Source organism: Ictidomys tridecemlineatus, chromosome 11 (genome assembly GCF_052094955.1).
Source record: "Ictidomys tridecemlineatus isolate mIctTri1 chromosome 11, mIctTri1.hap1, whole genome shotgun sequence".
NCBI classification, from domain to species: Eukaryota; Metazoa; Chordata; class Mammalia; order Rodentia; family Sciuridae; genus Ictidomys; species Ictidomys tridecemlineatus.
Genome location: NC_135487.1, coordinates 125,113,783 through 125,136,472, shown reverse-complemented (window position 1 = coordinate 125,136,472; position 22,690 = coordinate 125,113,783). Strand labels below are relative to the sequence as shown.

The 22,690-nt window shown below is 39.1% G+C and overlaps 2 protein-coding genes across 5 annotated transcripts in view; both read right to left on the bottom strand.

Moving 5' to 3' along the window:
• Window positions 1–22,690, bottom strand: part of LOC144368757 (Fc receptor-like protein 3) — a 611,935-nt gene that overhangs the window by 309,597 nt on the left and 279,648 nt on the right.
• Window positions 1–22,690, bottom strand: part of LOC144368452 (protein sidekick-1-like) — a 270,988-nt gene that overhangs the window by 68,551 nt on the left and 179,747 nt on the right. The gene's annotated exons all lie outside the window — the stretch shown is intronic.

The following is a 22,690-nucleotide window of genomic DNA, read 5'->3' as shown; positions in this document are numbered from 1 at the left end:
CTCCTAGCTCTTCCCTATCCCTTCATCAACCTTGTACAATGATTGGGCCTATTTTTTTTTAAGGCAAGAAAAGGCAGAATGGTAGATAAAGAATTTGTTTAGATGAACTGCCATCAAATAACTAAGTAGATTTTAAGTATACATCAAAATAAAAATGTGCCTGATCAAAAGAATAACTGCTGAAATTTTCAAAGAAATTGAAAGACAAAAATCAGTCAACTTAAAAAAGTGATGTGATTTGACAATCACTATGCTCACTAGGGAAAGGTCCTGTTTATTCTATGCTATGTAGTAACAAAAATAAACATATACTTACAACATTTAACATATTTCTAGGTATGTATGAAAGTGAATTTAAAATAAAAGTGTATAATATAAATGTATAGGCAAATGTTTATACCAGATTTATTCATAATCATCCCAACATCCAAAAGACCCTTCCATGGATGAGTGGGTAAACAAACAATGAACTACAACTCAGTTTCAATGGAAATAATCCGGATTCGTACAATGCACGGATAAATCTTAAATGCATTTTGCCAAGTGACAGACCCAAAAGACTAATGTTGCATGGTCCCATTTATATGACCTATTGAAACAGACAAAACTGTAGAATTATAAAAAGATCATTGGTTGCCAGTTTAGGAGGGAAAGACTGACCACTAAGGGACATATAAGGAAAGTTTCAGGGTGAAGGATTGTTTGTAGAGTCTGCAGTGATGGAAACCCATGCCTTTGCGAATCCCACAGAAGTACACACCCAAGAGTGAATACTAATATATGCAAACTAAAAACAAATATATAAAACCAACCAAGATACTGTGGGACTCCCAAGATGTAATGCTGATTGTGAATGAACACTGATAATGCACAGGGAGTGGAAAAAGGAGCTGACCTATCTAAATTTGGAAGATGGTATTTTACAAGGCTGAAGGAAGGAAAAGAAAAAAGGGGAGCCATATGTAAATGCTGTGTCCTAGTTGGTGAATGTGTTTCCCACAGGGGACTCATATGAGTTAGCAATTTTAAAAGTAGCCGGCATGTACGGTAGGGTTGAACAAGTAGATAACTTATAGATAACAGGATTCAGATTTCTTAGAGAAAGAAATTACAAATACACAATGGAAGAAAATAGGAGGAAACCTGTAATACAGGCTTAGAGGAGGAAATACCTGTGTAAACTCATGGCTGTTCAAACAGAGAGAGAGAGGTGGCAGGGGTGGACGGGGGAGAAATCAGGCTTGGGAGTCCATGGATTAGAAAATACATGAACATTTATTTGCTAGCTGTCTCCACTGAGAGGCCTACAAGTGGTGACAGTCTAGTTGCAAAAGCATAATCAGCACCCGGAACTTACTTTCTAACCCCATTTTCCACTAACAGAAGCCAGAGATTCTCAAAGAAATGGCTGCTTTGGACTGGTGCAGGAAATGTATGGAGAAAGCCTGGAGCACCTCACAGTGCCAGACAGGAAGGGAAGCCAAGGAAAGGAAGCAGATGAGAGGGTGTCAGACAGACAATGGAGTCAGCCTAAGAAAGCTCCCATGGCCAAAGCTGGAACAACTTGAGCTACAAATTTAAAATAAAAGATTAAAACCCAAGAATAAAATAAATATCCATGTGTCCACAATATAATGAATTATAGAACGAATAAATAAATAAGAAGAAAGAACAAATCCTCCTTACAGATGAATTAAAAAAAAAAAGTAAATGTAAGCTGGGTGTGGTGGCACACATCCTTTATTTCAGTGACTCAGGAGGCTGAGGTGAGAGGATCACAAGTTCCAGGCCACTTTTAGTATCTTAGCAAGACCCTGTCTCAAAATAAAAAGTATAAAGGGCTGAGAATGTAGCTCAATAACAGAGTACCCCTGGGTTCAATCCCCAGTGAAGAAAGAAAGAAAGAAAGAAAGAAAGAAAGAAAGAAAGAAAGAAAGAAAGAAAGAAGTAAATGAAGGAAGGAGGGAGATCAGAAAATCCCCCCTGGAATGGTGCCATATTGCCTGATGAAACCAAGATCCACTGGTGAATGTTAACATTTGTGGGCCAAGGTTTAGGAGAAATAGATATTTGCTTAGCTTCAACATATCTCCTCCAGAATATTTGCTAAATATTATGATGTTTTAACATATGCCTACAAATTATTAAAAACTTTTTTCACTAAAGTGGAGCTTAATTACCTCCCTTTCAAGGGTGGGCTTCTAAGAACTGTGGGATAATAAAAGATACATATTTGGTCTTTGTTTCCAGTGCCTGGCACAGATCTTTAAGGCAACTCTTGGTGGGCCCCTAAATACCTTCAGGATGGGGTCAAGACCAAACCTTGGCTAGAAACTTATAATTTCCAGGGAGGAAAGAGAGGCTGGAGATTGGATTCAATCACCAATGGCCAATGATATAATCAGTTATGCCTACAAAATGAAATCTCCATAAAACCCCTAATCAATGGGATTTAGCACATGGTAAGCACATTGAGGTGCTAGGAGGGTGGTGCCCAACGAGGAAAGGAAAGCTCCCTCCATCCCTCCATACCTTGTCCTATGAGAATCTCTTCCCCCTGGATGTTCCTGAGTTGTATCCTTTCTGGTAATAGCAAATAAATTCCTTCCTGAGTTCTGTGAGACATTCTAGTGAATTAATGAACCTGAGGATGGGGTTGCAGGAACCCCAAAATTATAGTCAGTTGGTTAGAAGCACAGGTGGAAACTGGGACCTGTAGCCAGCACCCGACATGGAGGCAGTCCTGAGCCCTCTCAGGGTCTCTGCTAACTCAAGTTGGTGTCAGGATTGTCTTCAACCATCAAACATCCAGCTGGCATTAGAGAGTGGGAAAATCAGTATGGAAAAACACCATATATTTCATCAGTATGAGAAAAAAAAACCCTTAGGAATGAGGTATTGGGAAAACAAATAACTTTACAGGGGATAAATCTGATTACATCCCTTGGATAGGTGACCAAATTCATGTCACCAAGAGTAAGCCACGCTGGCACCACGTGCCCCATGTGATATCACAGAAAGGGCACTTCACCCCTCTAGTGCTCTTCCCTAAAAATCCCCACCCCAGGCTCATCATCAGGAAACATTTGAAAAACCCAAGTGGAGAAGCATTCCTACCCAATGCTCTTCAAAAGTGCCAAGGTCATGGATACAAAAAAAAAGACTGAAAACTATAACAGGTTGGAAGAGACTAAGTAAGAAGATGTGATGACTAAATGCAGTATAGGTTCCTGAGTTGGCCTGAAAAAGGACATTAGAGAAAAAAATGATGAAAGACAAATGAGGTTTAGTTTTTTTTTTAAGGGGGAATAAACTGTTGATATTATTAATATACATACAATAATGCAGGTATCATATATAGAATGTTATAGGAAAGAAGCCAACCTGAAAGAGCTCCATACTGCATGTCACCTTATATGACATTTTGGAAAAGGCAAAACTATAGGGGCAGAAAACAGGTATGAATCAAAGGAAGAACCGGAAGAACCAGAGGAAGCCTTATGTGCTTCCCAAATCCATGACATATGTTGGCCCCCTGCTAGTGACTGCCACTGGCCTCCCCAGCCAGCAGCTTCTGTTAGCAGACACCAACAAAGAGGTTCCCACTCTCTGCCTGCCTTTGAGTGTCCAAGAGTGAGGGGACAGAGTCTGATCCCCACGCCTCATCTCCCCACTGCCACTCTAGCAGCTTTGAATCAACAGCCTGCTTGTTCCTCTTTGGTCTTGGTGGAATTCCACCAAAGCAAACCCACTTTAGAAAACAAAGCCTTATCAGAAATTAGATAAAGCAGTGCCCAAGTGCTATGTATTCAGCAATGTCGGAAACTCAGGAGTAAGAAACCAAATGAGAAAGGCAGCTGGCAAGGCTCCCTGTGCAGTAATTCCCTTTCAAAATCACCAAGCACTCCACTCCTGTTCCCCTAAACAAGGCCACCTTCATCTCCACTTTCATTTCATTGGGTGAAACAGGTGCTTCTTGTCAAGTGAGACCTGGTTTCACCATCTGAATTATTACATATATACTGTTTTCACTGGCAAGGGACTTTGCTGCCACTAGAGTAGCAATCCCAAAGAATTTCCGGGAAAGGAGATGCTTAGGGAATGCAGGGGAAGAGGAGGTCCAGAAAGGGCCAGCTTCTGAGTAACAGTTAACTGCTAATAATGGAATGCCTCCAAAGACCCATGAAAGATTTCATGCCATAATAATTTAACATTTTAATGCTCCCTATAAAAGAGTTTTCTTTCTTACCACCTGTAGCAGTTTGCCAAGCTATTTGAATTTCAGAGGAAATATTAATATGAGTTAAATTAGCCAATGTAAAATTAAATTATTCTGACAGAACAACAGCAAGCAAAATTTGCTAAAGGAAGCAATAAATTAAGAAACCTTCTTAAAAATGCAATATTCAATTATAACTCAAATAAATCCCTAGGGTATGAACCAAGACAATTGTATTAAAATATAATATAAATTTCTCAGAAAAAGAATTGCAGTACAGTGAAATAAAAACCTTTCCAAGAGCCAACTTCATTAGCAGCATAACATCAAAGACTCCTGGAGTGATTGGCAGATCTGAAACATCTTCCACAAGCAACTTCCATATGGCCTAGTCGTTTACCTTCACAGTCTGGGAAAAAGTCCTGAATGGCCAGCCAAGAGGAGTGCTTAGAAATATTAAAATTTCCTCATCAAATCATTAATTATTTTTCATTTTACTTTCCTTCAGAATTATATCTTACAGATAATGCTAAATTCTCAGAGGCATTTTTTAAAATCAAATATAGTAATAAGAAGACAATAAGGATAGTAGATACTGGAGTGTCCAGTCCTGTTTATCCTAGAAACTTCTCATAACTACTCAGTCTACAAAAGCCCCCTCTTCGACCCATTAGTGTCACCTCACTTATGTGAAAATACACTGCGGCCAAATATCTCAATGCTTCCCTTGATTCACAGGTCTGTGAAGTGGACAGGACAGGATGGGCCTGATTGCTGGCTGGTCACTTTCAACACCCCAAGCCTTCTAGGGAAGGGTTGAGAGACTTCCCATCTGGGCTGACTGCTACCTGGCCAGATCTCCCCGATTTCTTCCCTATGAAGGGCAACTGCCTGGCACTTCTCTGATGTGAGCTCAGAATCTATCTTCTCCTGCTGCACAGGCTCATTAAGTGGCACAGAGTCTTCAGCTTAGCAAATCTGCCTTTTTTGCTTCTCTAAGACTGATAGTGATGTGCTTTGCTTCTCACTGATGATGTTTTACTAAAAAAAATTATGTTTCAACATCAACAGTTTCTGTGGAAATGCAGAAATCAAATCCACACAATGATTGAGAGTTCTGATTAAAAAAATTGTATAAAATCATGTTAAAAATAGGAATGAAATTTAAATTTGACAATATCCTAACTAGCTTATCCGTTACCATGTCTGAAAGATTGTACCCCACCCCTGATTCTCTCAGTTTTTGATCACCACCTCAGAGACCTTACTGATCTGACAGCAGTGGACTTCAAAGATTTCCTGGCAGTTCAGTTCCTTTCCTTGTATTTGGTTAGATAACTAGTAGCTTCAATGTTGTCTAGCCTTTATTTTTCAGAGAAAAGAGACAGTAACTAGAGAAAGATGGAATTTGATACTGAGATAATAATGAAACCTAGAAAGAAGAAAGTCCAATATTTTTATTATAGATTTGTTATAAATATTTTGGAAATTTCCACAGATGAGGAAAGATAATAGACTTAAAATTTATTTACAGGTAACAAATGAGCATTTTTTACACACTGTTTCCCAATTCTAAGATTTTCACCTTAGAAGATCAGTCTTATGAGTCATAATAAAAAAATGCAAAGAAAGAAATGGATTCATAGAGTTTTTAGAATTGAAGATTAAAAGATAAGGGGAAAAAAAGATCATACTGCATAGTCCCAGATGATATCAATCCATGAAAGAATACTAGAATCAAAACTCAAAAAGGCGATTTTCATAATGTTGTTTTTCAATTTATCTCCTGGCAGTTTTTGATTTCTTAAACACAGAACCATACTTTGACCAAGAGTATAAAACTCTCAAAGCCCAGTAACAAAGTTTCCCAAGATCCTTATTTCCTCATCTTATTTCCATTTAATTCTATGAAAATCCTAAAGTCAGATGATATTAAAAATATTAGGTGGGCTGTCTTACAGAACAGTAATTATGTATCAAAGTAAAGGCACCAAAACATGATGTCCAGGAAATGATTTAAATGGGAAAAAATCAAAAGAGAAAGATCTTTGAAGTCCTAAACATGCATTAAGATAAAAATAATTGATCTAATAAATTCATCACATAGACTGAAGTTCTTAATAGCAGGGAATAAAAACTTCTGGAAGACAGTTAACAGAATCAATTTTGGGCTCAATTATCAGATTGGACAAGATGGATACAAAACTGCAATGTAAATCCAACCATATAGGCAGTGACTGAGGAAGCGTGTTGGTCAGCTTTCTCTCAAAAAGCTGATTCAAAATGTCAATCACAGAAGGCAAAAAAAATACTTTTTATGCTGGCTGAGGGTTCATCCTGTCTTCTGCTAATCTGTAACACATCTGACATGAAATACTATTATCTCTTCCTCATTACTTGTGATATTTTAAAAAATTAGAAATAACCACGCAATTTTCATAGATAAACCAGAGAAAGAAAGGGAGTAGGAAACTATCTTTTCTGGGATTTCAAAAGGGGGTGATCCTTCTCTGAGGAAATTTACAAGGATGCTGTTTGTAGCCCAAGCGGGCCCATTATTCTGCAAGGTGCTTGTGTTACCAGAAGGAAATGTCCTTCCCTAAGACCCCTCCCAGTGCCTGACAGCTGTGCTTGATCACAGTACTTGGCACTGCCATCTGTGAAAGGTTAAATAGTTTCTTTTGAGGAAAAAGACCTTTCATGAGGAAGTCTGTGGCTATCAGAATTGTCCCTGATAAAGATCAGTGGGGCCTGCGGGAAAGTCTACACTGGACATATAGGGATGGCTAAGCAGCATGAGGCTCTTGGGCTTCCCACAATCCACCACACAGCTATCCCCTCATCACTCCCACTCCCCAAAAAAGCTCTCTTTCCATGTGGCCCCTATGTCTGGCTCTTCTCAGGGCTATGGCTTGCCACACGCAGTTCCTTGAGGTGAACTCTTGTGCAACAGCAATGAGTCAGAGCAGAGACCAAATTTTTGGGTAGGCAAACTTCTGAATCTTATCCTAGGCCCAACTGTGTACTTCCTTGTAAAATCCAGCTTCAGCAAAACCACCCCAATGTCACCAGTTTTGCCAGGAGTTCCCATCCTCACAATTAGATAACCCTCAACATCAGACTGAGTTCCTTGTCCTCTGCCTTCCCCCAGTGATATCCAGTCACCCTGGCTAGTCTTCAGCAAGAATCCTGTTAGGTCAGTGTAGCCAGAATCCCCCTCCCCATGATGCTTCCACTTAATAATCTGGCATCCATGGATCCCTGTTCTGCTCCTCGACTATAAATTTCTACATGTCCATATGCATGAGGGGCTGACCCAATCTTCTTCTTTGCTGGAGGTCCTACACCTGTTGTGATGGTCCTCAGTGAAGTCCTTCTTATTCTGCTTTATAAATGCCACTGAATAATCTCTTCTTGAACATTACCTATAGAAAGCAACACATATAAATTACAAATTCAAATACTTTAATGCCTATTGAGTTGGCACATGGTAGTCGATGTTGAAATCAAGTGGGTGAACTCATACTTCACTCTTCCACAATGCAGTTAACACCTCTTTCTTAGTCTTGTTATCCAACCAGTCACTTTTCTGCTTGAATCAGGTATCTTCTTTTTAGAGATGTCTGTGAGATCATTTAACTCTTCAGTTCTCCTTTGCAATAACAAATGATCCTATGAAATAGTTTTTAATGGAAGCCGTCAAAATAGCCATACATTCAGAGAGAAAAACATTTTTGCCAATTTTCTTCAATAAATTAGGTCAATTTTCTGCTAGGCAAATAAATCACATCTTGGTTCCTAAACACGTTTTACCCTAGTCTAATAAAGCCTGTGTGAGCTCTGTATTAAAGAGTGTGAACAAATGCCTAGATGCTAACAAGAACTTGAATTCAACTAATTTATGTTGGTTGCACAGCCGGGAAAGATAGGTCTTTGTTTCATCTTTGTATCTTATTTATAGTACTGACTTGATCTACATTACTTTCTGTTGCTAATATTTTACACCACGATAGTTCCTTGGGAGTTGTAGGGTCCATTCCCACCATAAGAAGGCAAGAGACCAGAATGCTGGAACTCAAGCCCAATGCACCAGCCAGGAGGAACTTCAACCCCTTGACTCTGGAATATGTCAAGAGAAAAGAGGACACTTTGTCTCATTTTGCACCAGGGTTGAACCCCGAGCAGCTGATGCAGGGGTGTTATGGTTTGGATACGAAATGTCCTCCAAAAGCTCATGTGTGAGATAATGCAAGAGGTTTAGAGAAGTAATGATTAGAACCTTAACCCAATCGGTGAATTAATTCCCTGAAGGTAACTGAAGGCAGGTAGGGTGTAGCTGAAGGAGGTGGGCATTGGGGGCGTGCCTTTGGGGTCTATATTTTGTATCTGGAGAATGGAGTCTCTCTCTGCTTTTTGATTATCATGTGAGCTGCTTCCCCTCTCCACACTCGTCTGCCAGTCTGCCATGATGTTCAGCCTCACCTCCAGCTCCAGGAATAGAGCTGGCTGTCTATGGACCAAGACTTCTGAAACTGTGAGCCCTCAAATAAACTTTTCCTCCTCTACAATTATTCTGGTCAGGATTTTTAGACACAATAGCAAAAAAGCTGATTAAAGGGGAAAGGGCTGAATAACATCAATGGCACTTCTGCCTTATATCACAACTTTAATTTCTTCTTTTATTTCACATTAAGAGGTGATGTTCTTTAATGCATTCCACAGAATCAATCAACTCAATCAATCAGTAAATTAAAACCAGTTGTTTGGACTTGACAAAACATGTATCTTGAACAATGATGAAGCTATGAATAATACTGAAAATTAAAACATATAGCATCTGGGAGCAGAGGTGCACACCTGTAATACCAGCAGCTTGGAAGGCTGAGACAGGAGGACTGGAGTTCAAAGTCAACTTCAGCAAAAGCGAGGCACTAAGTAACTCCGGGAGACCCTGTCATTAAATAAAATACAGAATAGGGCTGGGGATATGGCTCAGTGGTTTAGTGCCTCTTAGTTCAATCCCTGGTATACCCCCAACTCTCCCCTCCCCCCAAAAAAGCATACAGCAGCTAAGATCCTTGGCTTATGTATAGTAATTATATAGTTGTACTGAGTACTTTCGAATTTGTTTTTTCTCCCAGTCAAATAAAACAGGGATGAGATTTAATTTATCCTATGATTTTCCTATGGTTACCAAAATAGAAATTTTACAGTTGAATACATACATGAAGCATAAAGAAACTGAACATGTATTATAATTTCTAAAGAAACTGCCCAAGGTAAGTTGGTTTCAATTTCTCTTCCAGATCTATATGATTGAATAATATATATCAACCAAACTTTGAAGCTTAAGAGTCCTTAATGGGAATGTGTATGTTGATGGGACCTCAGAGGACAACAGCCAACATCAGCCCATACCACCTGACCTGTGATGGACACTTCTCAATATCATTTCATAAGCCCATTGTAATATACAGACTATTTTTCTATTTTTCTCAAATTCTATGTATCTTTTCTTAGAAGAAAGTAAGAGAATTTGGAAAGCAAAAAATACAAAAGTACCCTTCATTCTACCACCCAGAAAACCACAGTAATGTAACATTTAAGATCCAAATATAAAAACCACAGCAGCAAAACTAAAAAAATATATAACTACCAAAAGTTATATATATATTTTAAATGCCTTCAATAAATACTGCCATGTATCCCTCCAGAAAACAGCATAACAAGCTTTTTCCACCACACTTAAAAGTACATGTAGAAATGATTATTATTAAATGAGTTTATTCTATATATTGTCTAGTTGATAGCAACTATGCTGTGGACTTTTCAAATGCATTTTTAGGGGCTGGGGATGTAGCTCAGTGGTAGAGCACTTACCTACCATGTGTACTGCCCTCGGTTCAACCCCAGCACAACAACAACAAAAAAGGCACTTTTAATTACAAATGAGAAGTTTTTCCATATACATGCCTTCTAATGATACTTCTTCTGGGATACCCTGTTCACAAAATTTACTATCAGTATTTCTGCATTTTCTTTTCTACTTTATATACTGCATCATTTTAAACAGCCATGTGCTTCAATATTTATTAAAAATCTTTTCTGTAATCATTGTTTTGTTATCTCACTTTTGTTGTATTTAAAAGGCAACAGAGACTGTGATTTCTCTTGCTGTTAGCACACCTTGTAATTTTTTGTTGAAAACCAGGATTGACATCTTGGCTATTAGAAACTAATGTAGTTAGGCTTTCAGATTGAGGTCATATGCTCCTCTGGCTAGGTGCTAGGCTATGTGAAATGTTTGCTATAATTGAAGTGCCTGAAGCTTCAGTCTCCTTATTTTTTATATCCCTTCCCTACTGTCTTTGGGTTTTCCCCAAGAACTCCTTAAATAGAGTCTGTCTTGTAACTCTCAGTTGCTACCTATTGTTACTGCACTGGATCTCTGCTGTGATGGTGGGAAGGCATTTAGGAAGAGTTCTCTATCCTCTGATTATTACATCTCATTTTTTGGTGGGTCTGAGTCCTTGGGCTGAGACCATGAGAAATACTTCTTAGCTAGTTTTTTCTTCTTCCCCTCATGACAGAGGAAGGCTGGAGGAAACAAGCTGGCCAACTGTTCTGCCCCAGGTCAGATCTGCTAAGTGTTTCTCTTGGAAGGCTGGCCTTTGTCCCAGGAATGCTATGGATGTGTTTCAAAATGGTTTCTTTTCCTCTTTTCTGCCTGGAGCAAGGGGGAGTTTGTCTCCCATTTTATAGTAAGAACCTGGAGGGATTCCATAACATAAAACCCACAAAAGTGTGGAAGCCTTCCTAAGTCTTGCCTCACAAAGTTGTAAATCTCAAGCTAGTCACACTTTGCCTCCAGAAATTCATTGTAAACACCCCTTCAAAGTTTCTTCCAGCTACTGGCCTTAGTGGCTTCTGTTTTAGGTAGCTGATCTTAGCAGTGATTCTGCACACTGACTTGCTTCTCCAGCTTTTAGATAGGCCACTTTCCCTGTGCTGGTAGATCTTTACTGATGCTCTTTGTTTTCTCTTGTGTATTCAAACTGCCATTTGGAGTCATCTGCTTTCTGCCTGAAGAACTTCCTTGGATTGTCTTTAAATGCAATAGTACATTCAATCACACTGATCATCAAATATAAACAATTAATGCAAAAAATGTTGGGTGAGCATCCCAAATGACATTCAATGCACACTAATTAAACACTATAAGCAAATCACACAAACCTAGGCCAATCATGAGCCCCCAAATACCTCCAATGCTATGTAATTTCTCTTAGCCAAAGAGCAATGTTGTCCTTGTCTGGTAGTTCTCTCCAATTGATAGCTGGATGTCAGGGAATGGTGGAGTCCATCCAGGGATAGACAGCAATGTGGCCAGTCTTACCACTATCCTTGGAGCAAAACTCTTCAGTGTGGCAAGACAAGCAATTTAAATACAGTTCCAAGTTGGTGGTATATGTTGGTGATTGGTTACACCTAGTGAAAAATCAATGTCCATTGGTTATGTCCAGTGAGGTGATGTAATTGCAACAGGGCATGTTCTCTGTGCATGTCCAGGGAGCTATGCTCCCCAGCAATTTTAACCAGTCATTGCTAAGCCTGCCTATGGCTATTGCCCCTTATAGCTCTTTATCAATTGCAAGAAGACATGACTAAGCAGTTCAATAGCTGCTGTTCCTTATGGCCAGCAACTTAGTGAGTCTCAGCATGTCTATGGCAGATGCTCCTTCCATTCCTGTAGAAGTTCTTGTAAGGACAGTCTGCTACAAACAATATCTCTTGGTGATTGTTTATCTGGGAAAGTCTTTATTTTACCTTCATTTCTCAAAGACAGCTTTACCAGATGCAGGATTCTTGGTTGACAGTTTGTTTTGCTCTGAGCAGTTTGAAAGGTTGTCCTACTACTATCTGGTCTCATTTGCTTCTTCTGAGAGGTCAGTTGCTAATCGTAGTGGGTTTCTCTTGGAAGTAACAAGTCATTTGTCTCTAGCTGCTTCTAAGATTTACTCCTTACCTTTGACTTCCAGCTTTCTTACTATGACTTTTCTGTTGTAGATCTCTTTGTGTTTATCCTTCTTGGAGCTCCCTGAGCATCCTTTTATGTGTTGGTTACTGCTTTTAAATGAATTTGGAATGCTTTCAAAGTCATCATTCGTTTCAATATGCTTCCTTCTCCTTTCTCCCTCTCCTCTCCTTCAGGAACTCCAATAGCACATGTTGTTGTGTTTATGGATGTCACATTCTTCTTTCTTTATTCTTCATTCCCTCTGTTCTTCAGTTTGCATAATCTTTACTCATAGATTTTCAAGTTTGCTTTTTCTTTCTTCTGCAAGTTCAAATCTACTGGTGAGTCATTCTAATTGCTTTGCTTTTATTTTCAATTATTGTACTTTTGAATTCCAGAATTTCCATTTGGTTATTTTTGTAATTTGTATCTTTGTTGATATTCTCTTTATAATGCAATATTATTATCATTTGCACCTTTACTTCTTTAATCATATTTGATTAGTTCTGTGAACATACGTTATTGGCTACTTTGAAGCCTTTCCTGAAGAATCTGGATAACATCTGGTCATTTTTATGTTGTCTGTTTTGTTTCTGGATGATATTCCCTACTTCTTCGCCTGCCTCAATTTTCTTTTGGAAACAGGATATTTCAGAAAATATACTGTAGCAACTCCGGATGTGGTTCCCCAATCCCACCACTGTGGAGCTTATTATTTGCTTATTAACTCAGTGGCTGGTGAAATATTCAGTGAAGTTTGTTTCTCCCTAACAGGAAGCTTCTGGTATTGCTGCTCAGAAGAAGCAGCATTGGGAATGCCCACAGACAACTTACTGTAACAGATTTTAGTCCAGGTAACCAGCAATCAAATTTCACTAATTGCCTGTTGACTACTCCATTGTTTCCAGTAATGCCCTGAGGCAAAACTTGCTCTACAGCTCAACTAAATTATAATTACTTTGAAAGATAGTTCCTAAAGCCAGTGTGGAATTTTTGTTCTGATCTCAGAGGAAACCCCAGAGTCAAGGCATCTGAGTCAAGGCATCTGAAGATGGGTGTGGGAACAATCTCTCTATCACACACACTCAAGCTTGCACCTGTAGTTTTAGAACCATCACCTCAAGGACAGTTGGGTCCCTCCTGCTCTCACAAAGCCTAGCCAGTCTCCAGCACACAAACCAGGCTGGGTGGAAAAAGGAGGCTTGTCCTCTGATTCAGCAAAGAGCAGCCCTCCTGGGAGAAAGCGGTAAGCCCATCAGGGTCTCAGCCAGAGTGGTCTGCAGTGGGGTCCTACCTGGCTGAGCTGGGAGGAAGAGCAGGAAGCAGTTTTGATTTAACTTGATTTAAACTTCACAGACTCTATCCGAAGTGTGAGGAGTAAAAATTTGTTCCCAGGATGTAGGTTCCCTGTTTACCTCTCTTATTGTTTCTCTTGCTGAGAAAAAAACTTTTTAGTTTAAGTAAGTCCCATTTGTTTATTCTTGTATATAACTCTTGGGCTATGGGCGTCCTATTAAGGAATTTGGAGCCCGACTTTTTCTTCTATCAGGCGCAGAGTCTCTGATTTGATATCTAGCTCCTTGATCCATTTTGAGTTAACTTTTGTGCATGGCGAGAGAAAGGGGTTCAGCTTCATCTTGTTGCATATGGATTTCCAGTTTTCCCAGCACCATTTGTTGAAGATACTATCCTTTCTCCATTGCATGCTTTTAGCGCCTTTATCAAATATAAGAAAGTTGTAATTTTGTGGATTGGTCTCTGTGTCCTCTATTCTGTACCATCGGTCCACCTGCCTGTTTTGGTACCAGTACCATGCTGTTTTTGTTACTATTGCTCTGTAATATAGTTTGAAATCTGGTATCGCTATACCACCTGATTTACACTTCCTGCTTAGAATTGCTTTTGCTATTCTGGGTCTTTTGTTTTTCCATATGAATTTCATGATAGCTTTGTCTATTTCTACAAGAAATGCCGTTGGAATTTTGATTGGCATTGCATTGAACCTGTAGAGAACTTTGGGTAATATTGCCATTTTGATGATGTTGGTTCTGCCTATCCATGAACAGGTACATTTTTCCATCTTCTAAGATCTTCTTCTATCCCTCTCTTTAGAGTTCTGTAGTTTTCATTGTATAAATCTTTCACCTCTTTTGTTAGGTTGATTCCCAAGTATTTTATTTTATTTTTTTTTTGAGGATATTGTGAATGGGGTGGTTTTCCTCATTTCCATTTCAGAAGTTTTGTTGCTGATATACAGGAATGACTTTGATTTATGCGTGTTGACACTTCAGATAGAGCCCTAATATCCAGAATATACAAAGAACTCAAAAAATTAAACAATAAAATAACAAACAACCCTATCAACAAATGGGCCAAGGACCGGAACAGACACTTCTCAGAGGAGGACATACAATCAATCAATAAGTATATGAAAAAATGCTCACCATCTCTAGCAGTCAGAGAAATGCAAATCAAAACCACCCTAAGATACCATTTCACTCCAGTAAGATTGGCAGCCATTATGAAGTCAAACAACAATAAGTGCTGGCGAGGATGTGGGGAAAAAGGTACACTTGTACATTGCTGGTGGGACTGCAAATTGGTGCAGCCAATTTGGAAAGCAGTATGGAGATTACTAGGAAAGCTGGGAATGGAACCACCATTTGACCCAGCTAGCCCTTCTCGGTCTATTCCCTGAGGACCTTAAAAGAGCATACTATAGGGATACTGCCACATCAATGATCACAGCAGCACAATTCACAATAGCTAGACTTTGGAATCAACCTAGATGCCCTTCAATAGATGAATGGATTAAAAAACTGTGGCGTTTATACACAATGGAGTATTACGCAGCACTAAAAAACGACAAAATCATGGATTTTGCAGGGAAATGGATGGCATTAGAGCAGATAATGCTAAGTGAAGCTAGCCAATCCTTAAAAAACAAATGCCAAATGTCTTCTTTGATATAAAGAGAGCAACTAAGATCAGAACAGGGAAGAAGAGCATGAGGAAAAGATTAACATTAAACAGAGATGAGTGGGTGGGAGAAAGGGAGAGAGAAGGGAAACTGGAAATGGAAGGAGACCCTCATTGTTACACAAAATTACATATAAGAGTTTGTGAGGGGAAAGGGGAAAAAAAACAAGGGAGAGAATTAAACAACAGCAGATGGGGTAGAGAGGGAAAATGAGAGGGAAGGGGAGGGGGGATAGTAGGGGATAGGAAAGGTAGCAAAATACAACAGTCATTAATATGGTATTATGTAAAAATGTGGATGTGTAACCGATGTGATTCTGCAACTTGTATTTGGGGTAAAAAATGGGAGTTCATAACCCACTCGAATCAAATGTATGGAAGATGATATGTCATGAGCTTTGTAATGTTTTGAACAACCAATAAAAAAATAAATAAATAAACTTCACAGACTCTCATCTTTCTTATTGAATTTTTGTAGGTTTTCTTGAATAGATGCCCCATTTGGGGTTATTTATACTTAGAGCCATTTCCAGGGGTTTTAAATTTTTAAAAAATAATTTTCAACAGTTTCACTAAGGAATGAGTCATGTTAAAAATTGATATCCTCTGATTTTTTAATTCTTATTTTTTAACAAGTCACTCTACTGACTTATCAGTGGAAATAACATTAATAAGAAAAACAATCAGTAGTTTGAGGTTAAAATATATAAAATGACAATATGTACCCATTTTCATCTACTAAACAGCTATTTCCTATGTTTTACCCACTCCATATTGAATGGGAATGTTATATTCATTAATACCCACAACTCAGTGATGTAGCTACTACAACTATCCCTGCTTTACAAGTGAGGCAACATTCACAAAGAGGTTAAATGATTTAGCAAGTGACTTGAGAGCTTGCACGGAGAAGCTGGGATCCAAACCCATACACTGAGCTCTAGAGTGGCTGCTCTTAATTACCACAGTGTAAAAAGCTCAAATTAACAGTATTTCAACCAGCCAGGTATGGTGGCTTACACCTGTAATCCCAGTGGCTCAGGAGGCTGAGGGAGGAGGATCATGAGTTCAAAGGCAGCCCCAGCAAAAGCAAGGTGCTTAGCACTCAGTGAGACCCTGTGTCTAAATAAGACATAAAATTGGGCTGGAGATGTGGCTCAGTGGTCGAGTGCCCCTGATATCCCCCCGCCATAGTGTTTCAACCACTAATATTAGACTTGAGATGAAAACATATCATTTGCAAACAAAAAACATGTGGGTTTCTATCCTTGTCTTTTTCCCTTTCAATAGTGTTACTACTACCAGCCATGACTAATCTCATTGGCTAGAAATCCTGAAACACATTACACTTCACTGGGGATGAGGCAGTCATCAAGTCATCCATCACCTCTGTGGTAATGGATCAGTTGTCTTAGACTAGAGGTGGTCAAATGACTATGCCTGGGATTAAGTTGTACAGAACAATTCACATGCACACATACAAAAATGAGAGCATATTAAAATTAGTACAACTCTACAGAGTGTGGCCTAGAAGCAGCACTGCATGACATCAGTTTCTTGAACTTGACATGGTACTACAGTGATACAAGATGCCACTGCTGGGTGAAGGTTCCATAGGACTCAATATTATTTTTGCAACATGAGAGTCTACATTTAAAAATAAATAGTCACAGTGAAAGCATGTACCTACATCTAATTCTGGATATTAACAGTAATGCTCCAGGGGCTGGGGTTGTAGCTCAGTGGTTGAGAGCCTGCCTCAGGTGCATGAGGCACTAGGTTTGATGCTCAGCACGGCATTAAAAAATAAATAAATAAAATAAAGATATTGTGTCCATCTACAACTAAAAAAATATTTAAAAAGAAATAGGAATGCTCCAGGATTTCACGTCTAAGCAGAAAGTTGGTTTAAAATATATATTATTAATGTACATAAAGAGTAACAGTCTCAGCATATAGAGAAACTGAGATGATAGGCTTCAAGATACCACAGAATCTACCTAAGTTAATTTGATATAATTCATGAAATGGATAAAAAAGAATTCCAAAGATAACATTCACCAATGGTGTGGAACTTTGGTGCAAAAAGTAGGATGGGTAAGTGGGGAATTTTTCACCTCCAAGGCAACATTAAAGCCAACAGATGTCACAATCGGAAAGTTCACTTAACTTGATACCTGCAGCTACTCTCCCGTCACTGGCTTCTATAGAGAACAGTAGGTGAGTTCACCTTCTTGGGAGAGAAAAAGCCAACTACAGAAAAACACAGACTTCATTCTCGTTAGACTACATCATTTTGGCTATCAGATAAGCTGATGCTTTGTGTACATTTGGCTGATGAAGACCATGCCCCAAATGAGAGTTTTATTGTAATGAGACAGATACTAGAGACAAAGAAATAGATGCATAAGGAAGGATGTGTCATGATAAGTGCTATGAAGGAAATCAAAGCAGGGCAAGGGCTCCACATAACTAGTGAAATAGGAAGGGGGATTTTGGATAGCAAGGACCTTTCCCAGGAGATGAGCTGGATCAAGGAATGGACCAGGCCTCCGAGAAATCAGGAACACCACTTAAGCAGATGAACAATAGGAGGGAACCTAAAGCAGGAACAAGTTGGGAAGCTGTTAACAAAGAAGGTGAGAGATCACAGAGATGATGAGAGACCCAGTAGGACTACTGTGGATGCAAGTCACAGACTGTGCGGGTAAAGGCTTCTATCAATACTGTCTTATTAGTCAGACAGACTGCATCTGGAGGAAGTATCTGCATGTCAAGGTGTCTCTTAGAGCCCACTCAAGGACTCGGGTGGTCTCTGCCTCATGGCTGCCAGTGTTCCAGGCAATGCAACTTTATGAAATAATATCCAGGTGGGATTCTTTCCACCAGACCACTCTGTGCACTTCTTCACATTTGGGTTCCATAAGCACAATGGAGATCTATAATCTCCCATATGCTCCTCCTAAGAGATCCACTTACAATGGCCAGTATACACCACGCAGTAAGCACAATACTGACACAGATTAATCGCTCCTTAAATGTTACCTACCATAATTTTCACTGAAGTTACTTGACGCATTAGGCTATTGTGATCCCACACACTCGTTCCAGTAAAGTAAAATGAGGCTGAGGAGTGATTGCACTTGAAGGAGCTTCCCATTTTCTCTGGGGTTACTTTTCCTTTCCCCATGATTAAGTTAAAAATCCATTCTGGTTTGCTCATTCCAGCCATGTACACTGAAGGCCATACAAAAAGACAGGTGAGGGGACTGTGGCAGGGAAAAATGCTGAATGTTTAGGGCTCAAAGACCCATGCTGACTACTGAGAGGAGCACTCCAGGCCAGAGGACACGGCTTCAGAGGCCTGGCCCAAACATACCAGTCAAAACGTTTTCCAGATCCAAACTCCTATTACCATCTCCAGACACAAACCTAAAAAGAGGAACTCTTTTTTTTTTTTTTTTTTTTTTTTGGTGGAGGGTGGGAGGTACTGGGGATTGAACTCAGGGACACTCAGCCACTGAGTCACATCCCCAGCCATTTTGTATTTTATTTAGAGACAGGGTCTCAATGAGTTGCTTAGCACCTCATTTTTGCTGAGGATGGCTTTGAAGTTGTGGACCTCCCGCCTCAGCCTCCTGAGCTGCTGGGATTTCAGGCAGTGCCACTGTGCCTGGTGAAGAGTTCTTTTACATTATCCCTCACAGGATTCCCCCACCTGGCCTGTACATGGAAGCCTTCCAACAAGTGGGTCTGCTTTAGTACTTCTCTCCCCGTGAGGTACGTGAGGCCTATCATATTCCTGAATATAACCTTTCCTGATACACAACGTGTGCACTGCTATGGGGAAATTCTGTACAGCCAAGTCCATGCCCATCAGTAAGCAGGAGTCACATCATCTCAAGTATCAATATGTGTCTACAAATGTTGAAGAGGAGTCATCTTGTAGAAATCCAGTCTCATAATAGCTGCCATTCTGACTGGAGATGAAATCTTAGAGTAGTTTTGATTTGCATTTCTCTAATTGCTAGCAATGATGAACATTTTTTTCATATATTTGTTGACTGATTGTTTATCATCTTCTGTCTGTTCAGGTCCTTGGCCCATTTATTGATTGGGTTATTAGTTTTTTTTTTTCGGTGCTTAGCTTTTTGAATTCTTTATATACCCTCGAGATTAGTGCTCTATCTGATGTGTGAGGGGGTAAAGATTTGCTCCCAGGGTGTAGGCTCTCTATTCACCTCACAGATTGCTTCTTTCTATTTTTTTTTTTTCAGATTGTTTCTTTTGCTGAGAAGAAACTTTTTAGTTTGAGTCTATCCCATTTATTAATTCTTGATTTTTAATTCTTGTGCCAAAGGAGTCTTATTAAGGAAGTTGGGGCCTAATCCCATATGATGGACATTAGGGCCTACTTTTTCTTCTTTTAGACATAGAGTCTCTGGTGGTTTAATTCCTATGTCCTTAATCCATTTTGAGTTGAGTTTTGTGCATGGTGAGAGATAGAGTTTAATTTCATTTTGTTGCACATAGATTTCCAGTTTTCCCAGCACCCATTTGTTGAAGAAGCTATCTTTTCTCCAATGTATGTTTTTGGCGCCTCTGTCTAATATAAAATAATTGTAACTTTGTAGGTTAGTCTCTGTGTCCTCTGTTTTGTATCATTGGTTTACCAGTCTGTTTTGGTGCCAATATCCTGCTGTTTTTGTTACTATTGCTCTGTAGAATAGTTTAAGGTCTGGTATAGTGATGCCACCTGCTTCACTCTTCCTGCTAAGGATTGCTTTAGCTATTCTGGGTCTCTTATTTTTCCAGAGGAATTTCATGACTGCTTTTTCTATTTCTATGGGAATGTCATTGGGATTTTGATAAAAATTGCATTAAATCTGTATAGTGCTTTTGGTAGTATGGTCATTTTGATAATATTAATTCTTAGAGCAAGGTAGATCTTTCTATCTTCTTAGGTCTTCTTTGATTTCTTTCTTTAGGGTTCTGTAATTTTCATTTTATAGCAGAATGGCAGCTATTATGAATACAAACAACAGTAAGTGTTGGTGAGGATGTGGGGAAAAAGGTACCCTCATACATTGCTGGTGAGACTGCTAATTGGTGCAGCCAATATGGAAAGCAGTATAGAGATTTCTTGGAAAATTGGGAATGGAATCATCATTTGACCCAGCTATCCCTCTCCTCTGTCTATACCCAAAGGACTTAAAAATAGAATACTACAGGGACACAGCCACATCAATGTTTATAGCAGCATAATTCACAATAGCTAAATTATGGAACCAATCTAGATGCCCTTAAATAGATGAAAGGTTAAAAAAAAAGTGGCATAATTAAAAAAATACACAATGGAATATTACTCAGCAATAAAAAGAGAATACAATCATGGCATTTGCAGGTAAATGGATCGAGTTAGGGAAGATAATTAATGCTAAATGAAGTTAGCCAATCCCAAAAAACCAAATGCCAAATGTTTTCTTTGATATAAGGAGGCTGATTCATAATGGGGTAGGGAGGGGGAGCATGGGAGGAACAGATGAACTCTAAATAGGGCAGAGGGGTAGGAGGGAAAGAGAGGGTGCATGAGGTTAGAAATGATAGTGGATCGTGATGGACATTATTATCCAAAGTACATGTACAAAGACACGAATTGGTGTGAATATGTTTTGTATACAACTAGAGATATGACAAACTGTGCTCTATATGTATAATAAGAATTATTATGCATTCCACTGTCTTATATAAATACAAAATTAATTTAAAAAAGAAACTCAGTCTTAACTTAAAATATTTCGTTTGCTAGCATTTTTTTATTTGCAACAAATTTCCTCCTAGTGTATTTTTTCAAGGATCTCTTCTCCATTAACCAATTCTTCTGCAGTTTAACCAAAAGAGCACTGACATTGTAGGGGAGGAAAAATAATTTCCTTTACACCCTTAGGTTCTCTGAGTGAACCTACAGGCATACAGCAGGAAAAAAGAAGAAGAAAGAAGAAAGAAGAAGAACATACAATTTTATTTGATACTAAAAGTTTTACCTAGAAAGTGTTGGGGTGGGGACTTCATAGGAAGACTAGAAAGCCCCAGAGAAATGGCTATACTTGGAAGATTTTTATACCAGTTGGGAAAAGGGGGAAGTTTTTAAAGAGAGATGACAGGACACAAGAAAGACACTGAGTTTCTGGAGTGGGAAGCTGTGGGAAGGCAGCTGAGAAGAGCAACTAATTGTAGTTGAGGCCCAGCCCCAAGGGGTTGGTGTACTCAGCATCCCTGGGGTGTTGGTATACTTAGTGCCATCCTATCCCCAGTAACAAGGCTGATAGTGGTTGTCTGGAAATTCTCCCCAGAGGAAGGGAGAGTAGGAGGACCACCTCGCAGAGAAACTTGTGATGTTTTTAGCAGCTGGGGAGGGCAAAGAGTTCATCCCATGTACTTCTCAACTGCTTTCAACTCAGAATCATCCATTTGCCAGAGTGGTGCATTCTGACCTCTTGCAACCCTTTATGCCATGAACTTTGACACAGATACAGAAGGCTCAGGAAGCAGGGGAAGAGAGAGGAAAGGAATGGAAAAAAAGAGGGACAGATAAATAAATACAATCAGATATATGAAGACAGAATTAAAACTGCCCATCAATTAATGTTCTGTCCTTTCTATTTCAAGCGTTCTAAAATCAACAAAAACAGAACACACATGTGCAGTACAGTACAAGCTCACAAGCTGCAGACAAGAAAACACACAGGGCATTGGGATTATAGTTCAGAGAGAGTGTGTGTACATCTTTAGAGAAGCCATTTATTTCTTGTTCTTTGGTTTATATGGTATAAATTGAGCATTTGTAATCTGAAAATCCAAAATGCTCTGAAATCTAAAGTTCTTTGAGTACAACATGACACTCAAAAATTTTTATGTTTTAATAGGGTAGAGTGATGCACACTGTAATCCCATCTACTTGGGAGTCTGAGGCAGGAGGATATCAACTTTAAGGCCAGCCTGGACAATTTGGTGAGACCATGTCTCAAAATAAAATGAAAAGAGTTGGGAATGTAGCTTAGTGGTAGAACACTCCAGGTTCAATCCCCAGTACCTGCCCCATCCAACCTTCAGATTTTAAAGCATTCTGTATTTCATATTTTCAGATTAGGAATGCCCAATCTATAAAGTCTATGCAAATATTCTCAAGTCCAAACAACTCAGAAATCTGAAATACTTCCCATCCCAAACATTTCAGATAAGAGATGCTAAACTTGGGGTAAAATTAAAGTAATCAAGCATGTCCTGCTCAGTAGTTCCTATTTTTCTTTGGTGATTCATGAGATATAGGGACATAGGATAAATGGGGTTGTAAATGTAAATACCAGGCTCCTAGCTTAAAAAATTTATGTAATTTACATAAATCTGCATGCTGAGTTCAAACAGCACAAATCTGTAATATTAAAGTAAATTAGGGTAAACTGCTATTTAATATA